Source organism: Sminthopsis crassicaudata, chromosome 3 (genome assembly GCF_048593235.1).
Source record: "Sminthopsis crassicaudata isolate SCR6 chromosome 3, ASM4859323v1, whole genome shotgun sequence".
Lineage (NCBI taxonomy): Eukaryota > Metazoa > Chordata > Mammalia > Dasyuromorphia > Dasyuridae > Sminthopsis > Sminthopsis crassicaudata.
This window is the reverse complement of record NC_133619.1, coordinates 502,554,191-502,560,416: the sequence shown is the minus strand read 5'-3', so window position 1 is coordinate 502,560,416 and position 6,226 is coordinate 502,554,191. Positions and strand designations below refer to the sequence as shown.

Genomic DNA, 6,226 nt, shown 5'->3' with positions numbered 1-6,226 from the left:
AGTGAAACCTTTAAAGTTGCTTTTCAATTTGAAGCCCCACATTTTGAGAGTGATATAAAGAAATTAGAAAAATGAAAGTTGATGTAAAGGAGAGAAAACTGGTAAAGAGTGAAAAAGTAATTAACACTCATTCCATACAAGGAAGAAATTATCAATATACTACTTGGGCTTCCAACCCTTCCTTGAATTTCTGCTGGGTTATGGACAATTCAGCCTAGTAGCCTTTCTGATGCCTAGTTTTTTTGAACTTTGAGACTGGCAAGAATAGTTTCCTACTGACTCTTCCACTGACACCCTATAGGGGTGTCTGGCTTATTATCCCAGCAACAACAGGGGCCAAGCCAACAAACCCTGGCTCCTGCTGGGGGCTGGCTTCTGCCGCTTGCTTTCCAGCCGATGCTTGCTTTTTTACTCTCTGATTCTCTTTGCCCTTATTTGGTCATCCAGTCCCTGCAGGCTGGGTCATTGCCCCCTGGCATCCTGATTCTGAACCTCAGAAATCCTGCTGGTCCATTCATAGGCACTACCATGGTGGTGGGAGGCAGATGTTTGTTCCCAGCAAAAGACCTCTCCCTCCCTTTCATACACTCCCTCCCTTATACACAGTCGATGCATATTTGTGCTCAATGAAGGGTCCAGACAGAGGTTGTGATTGGAGGTTGTAGCCCTCAGGAGGGATGTTAATGGGTTGGGCGTGTGCCTGTGTATGTGTTTATTGGGGGGAACAGTGGTAAAGAGCACTGCAGGGTAATCAGTGTGGGATAAGGGATTCTCTTCAGACTGCTCTTTCTTGGCAGTGACATTCCAGCCCTCACTCTAACCAGCTGGTGCTGACACTTCTGTCAACACCTCCCCCCTCCCACCACCAGGACTCAAGTTCTACCATTTTCCCAGCCACATTCCCTGGTCAAAAGGAGGAGAGTGCTGGCATTGGACCAAGATGCTGTCACCTTGGGCTGGAAATTACAGTAGATGAAACTCAGCTCATGAAGAATACTTCATGGGGAAGAAGGGTACAAAAAAACTACACATGACTATGATCAATATTATTTCAAATTAGAAGAAAGGTGCTTGAAGCTGTTTTCCTCAAAGGTATATATCCCTTATCAGACAGCAACAAGGTGACCCAGTCCTGAAACTTTCAGGTTCCCACTCTGATCATGCCTTTTCTCAGTTATGGGCTACTTTGGAAAACAGCTTCTTATTTCCCATTCATTCAGGATGGTTCAACTCTGAGAAATTAGCAGAGACTCACAGAACTTTAGAGGGATCTTATTAATTTCTCTTGTTCCCAAATAAGGAAATTTCCAGAAAAGAGAATATGACTTGTCCAAAGTAATGGACCTGGAAAACCTGAAGCCTTCAGTGGTATGCGGAGAAGAGAGACAAATGAAGGGACTTAGCTCTCCTACTCTTTCCGATCTACTCTTTCTATTCCCACGCATACACATCATGTGCTCTGTGAAGGAACCCAAAGAGAGATTTTCTTGGAGGCCCTCAGGAATGATATGTATATGTTGGGCATATATGCCTCTGAGTGATGGTAAATGGAGTACATTGGGAGGATTTTACGGAATGAAAAGATTCTCCTCAGCCTGCTAATCCCTAGTAAAGGCATTCTACTTTTACTCCAAATTGTTGGCAATAACAGACTTGCCAAAGAGATAGGACCAGAACCTCTCTATTCCTACTTTAATTATCTTCCTATTACATATAGTGATAATTCTCCCAACAAAGAAATACAATCTTTCACTAAATCTCCTTAATTTAGAGATTCCAGATTATTTCTTTTTGTCCTAAAAGGAAAGCTCTAAACTACTCCAATCAACATTCCTTTCTCAAATATCTCCAGTTGCCCCAACATAATCCGGACAAACATTTTTTCCTAGTCCATTCTAGTACATAACATCATCTAATCAAAACAAGCACACTTCCCAATGTCATCTGCTGGCTGTCATCCAATGGTCTTCTCTTCCAGTGGTCCTACCTTCTTTCTCTTTTCTGCCTGCCCTATACAATTCTATTTTCTCTCTTCTTCCTTCTTTCTCCCTTTTCTTGCTCACTTTTTTCATTGTCTCTGCTCTTCTGTCATGACTAATACCACTATATTAATAAAAGTATAGCAAAGATGACACGTGATCTCCAGAGGAGTGAATCTGTCCTCAAACCTTAATGCCGTAAATCTCAGGGTCAGAGAAGAGGTCAAAAGGAACTGTTATTCCTTGGAATTATTTGCAATTATAGGCAGGGAGTATCTCCCTACACTACCCATTATTCTTGTTTTCAGATGAAGAAACAAAGTGAATTACTTTCCCAGGATTACCTAATTGGATAGTAAAGAAGTTCAGAGATACCAAGTTCTGACAAATTCCTGGATAACTTTTAATGTAATATTACAAGGAAACTTCATAGTGCCCATAAATAAAAATACAGAGAAGGAATATAAGCTTAAGGAATGTAAAATCTGAGAAGAAAACCAAACAAATGTGTTTAAGGCCTAATTATGTCTCTTCCTCTCTTTAATCCATCTACTTTCAAAGGCATCTTACTAAGGCACAGATCTGATCATGTGAATCTTCTGCTTCAAAGATCTTCCCATGGCATTCAAAGCCTCTGGATTAAACCTACTTTCCAGTCTTATTTTGCAATCTCACCATTTTACTCTCCACTCAAATTAGACCCAAGTTATTCTCTTATATAATGCTGAATTTGGATTAAAGAAAAGTTAGTTTGGTATCCTGCTTCAGACATTTATTAGTTGTGAGACTCTGGGAAGTCACTTTTGTGTGCCTTAATTTTCTCATCTACAAAATGAAGATAATGGCTCCTATCTCTTACAGTTGTTCTAAAGATCAAGTAAAATATGTATATAAAGCAATTTGCTAACATTAATATACTATATAAATGTCACTGGCTATTCTTATTTTCATCCTACACTTTCCTAACTTCATGTATTTGTACAGGTTATACTCCATTTGGAATACACTCTATTTCCCTAGTTATTGATATCTTCTTATTCTAAGTGACACTTACTTAGGCACTTAGTGAAGACTTTTCTGATTTACCCAGTTAAAAACAAATCTTATCACTTAAATCTCTCATCTTTTTCTGTTTGATTTCAAATGTGCATTTCTCACATATATACATATACATTTAAATCAGAGAATGTGACAGATACAAATTTGAAATCATATATATGCATATATATATATATAATGTGTTCAGTATTAGATTGTAAGAACTTTGAAGACAAAGACCATGTGGGGGGTTTTTATGTTTTTGCATGAACTCAGTTATCATCTCTACCATCTCACAAATCTCAATATCTAGTTCACATTTGAACTCTGAATGCCCAACACTAACTGCCGTGTGTGTGTGTGTGTGTGTGTGTGTGTGTGTGTGTGTGCCTGTCTAAGGGACATCAAACTCATGTTCAAAACAGAACTTTTTATCTTCCCATCTAAACTTCCCTTTTTCTGACTAAAACATCATCCACTTATTAAAGCAAGTTTAAAACCTTAAAATATGCAATCCAACAACATTTATTTCATTTGCTATATGCAAGGCATTGTTTCAGATGCTGAGAATATAAATTTTTGAAAAAGGAAGTTTCTGCTCTTACAGAATTGATACTGCCTGTGCATATATAAACTTATGTTAAGTTGAATTGAAATGTCCTGGGTTTTTGAGCTTCACAGAGGAGGTAGAGAGTCACAACACCACTTACAGAATAGGCTATGAAAACCTGGGAGTTGATCTTCTAGCAGAGGAGTATCTGGATTTCAAGCCACTTATCTTGCACAGTGCTGGAAGGAACAGGCAGATCTACTTGAGTGCTGCATAGAAAGTAGGGCGAATAAGCATAAGAACTCCATTCCTAACTCTGCTGTGATCTCTTTTCAGAATTTTTTTCTCTTGGCATTTTGGGGGCTGCAGATGAAGTGGGATGCAAATAGTATTCCATGGCTATGAGATATTTATTATAGGTCCATTCATGATTCTAGGTAACCCTCTCCTGACTAATGGTGGGTAAGAAAGATAGGAAAAGTCTGGAATAAAAGACTAAAGGAAAGCAAATTGGGGGGGGGCAGAGAAACAAGGAGAGTGAGGAAAGGAATTTAGGAGGAAATGTGGAGATAGAAGAGAGAGAAAAATAAAAATAGATGAGACATGGGAAACAGGGAAAGGGAGAACCCAAAAAAGGGGAAGAAAGCCCTCACTATTTATCCAACTTCCAACCCTGGGGAATGATAAGGATTAGAAGGCTAGCTTTGCCCAGTTGGTGCCAGCCATCTAAGCTGAGGCAGTATCTCCCGCTCTGGGAAGCCTGAGCAAATACGACCTGATCCCCAAATAAAGGGACAATTAGCTGCGCCATCTCGGGGAACAAATCTGCTAACAGGGCAACAAGCCCCTAGACGCCTGAGGGCTCTGTGTTTGCAGAGCGGCTGAAAGGGAACAAATCAGGGGATTAAAACCCGGCTAGATCCACACAGTGTTACTCTCAGTTCCGTCTGCTCCAAACCTTTTTGTCCAACCCCCCTCCCCAATCCACATCTTGAAAGCAGTGGATACTTGGCCTTGGGGATAAACCTTCTTGGTTAAAGAGCTGGGCTGAGACTCAAAAACTCCTTCATTCTAGTCCTGGATCACTTATTGATTTGATGGCTGTCTTGTGCCCTCAGCCAGTTTGGGGTGAGAATAAGGCCTTTACCTTTTAATAAACAAAGCAATTCAGGATGCAGCATGTCATTGATAATAACGATCCAGATGTAATAATTCCATTTCAGTTTCCTTGGTCTTACTCTTTGCAGAGCCAAGGTTAGGGAATATACAAAATAGGAAACTTCTAAAGCGTAGCATTCATGAGGTGTACAAGAAGGAGAGATTATTTAGTGTCTCTGGACTAGAAAATGTGGAAAATAAGGAATGGAATGAATGGGGGAGAGCGATTATAATTCATCTTTGAGGTCACTGGGCAGTAAAGCTAAAATATTTTAAAATTTGTCTATTCCAATACTAATTTCACTGATAATCCAATACAAATGAGCTAATATAAATTCTTCTTTGAATCATACTTTGTTGCAACTGCACTTGAATGTAAATAATCATGATGCTGTTATGCTGTTACTGTTATCTCTCTATTGAAACAAATTGTTCTATTAAAAGGTAAGTTTTGTTTCTATTTTCGTCTCCAGTTAAGCAAGGGGCATGCTTCAAATTTAGATCTCTTGTAAGACTTCTGTTGATTCAAACAGCATATGCCCAACTACTAGCTCAAACCCAAGTTGTGATTCCACTGCGGACTTGGAACTTGGAAGGAACTGTAGACAGGTTTTAGCGGAATTTATGGTGCTGAATGGACAGCTCCTGAGGGAACCTTTTCTCCAACCCAATATCCAGTTTTTTCCACTTCACAAAGCCAATCAGCTTCTTTCTTTGCTTTTCATGATGCCTGGAGAGATAAAAGGGTACTAAGAGTTGAAGGGCTAAAATGAGGAGATTATCTCTTCAGTATGCCTTAATCCTAGAGTCTGTTATAGCATGGAAAGGGTCTTGGGACCCCACCACACAAGCCCTTTTAAAAATATTTTGGATTTGTTCAAATTCATTTTGCCTGAATTATTATGAGAACTAGCTTGGTCTGAGATATGTTGTCCCAAATGCTTTGTAGGCCCTTTCACTGGGGATCCTTATCTCCCCAAAAAGGAATAGTTAATTGGACTGATATAATTTTAAAATTCATGGAAATATACAGAGCATTTGGTCTAAAAGTAATGATATTTTGGCTTAAGGTTAATAAATGAATTTGTTGAATCTAGGAACTCTTCTTGACTATTCTTTTCTGGAACTAGACTTCTTCTGGGAATTCATTCAGTTCTTTCCCTACTCTTTCTCCCAAGGAATAGAAATAATGGTTGTGGATACAAGGGGGATTAAAGAGATATTGGAAGTTCATATGATGAAAGAATCCTAGAAAAATAGTAGATGGATTTGCCCTCATATTCTGTCCATTTCTAATAGACATGTTTATGAGATTTCTTCACTGGAGTATGATCTGAATAGTACACGAACAGATTTGTATGTATTCTGCATCAATCCAATTCTTCTCTTGCAATTGATCTTCACAAGGGTTTGGGAATGCCTTTCATGGAAAGAAACTTATCTGAAAGTTAAGAGACTTGTCTATGGCCACAGGGCAAATATGTCAGAGACATCCCAAATC

At 39.1% G+C, this 6,226-nt stretch overlaps 1 long non-coding RNA gene across 1 annotated transcript in view; it reads right to left on the bottom strand.

Moving 5' to 3' along the window:
* Positions 1-3,526: 3,526 nt before the first annotated feature.
* Positions 3,527-6,226, bottom strand: part of LOC141563185 (uncharacterized) — a 7,712-nt gene continuing 5,012 nt past the window's right edge. The window contains exon 3 of the long non-coding RNA XR_012488362.1: positions 3,527-5,455. This is a non-coding gene — a long non-coding RNA (uncharacterized LOC141563185). The remainder of the gene's footprint in view (positions 5,456-6,226) is intronic.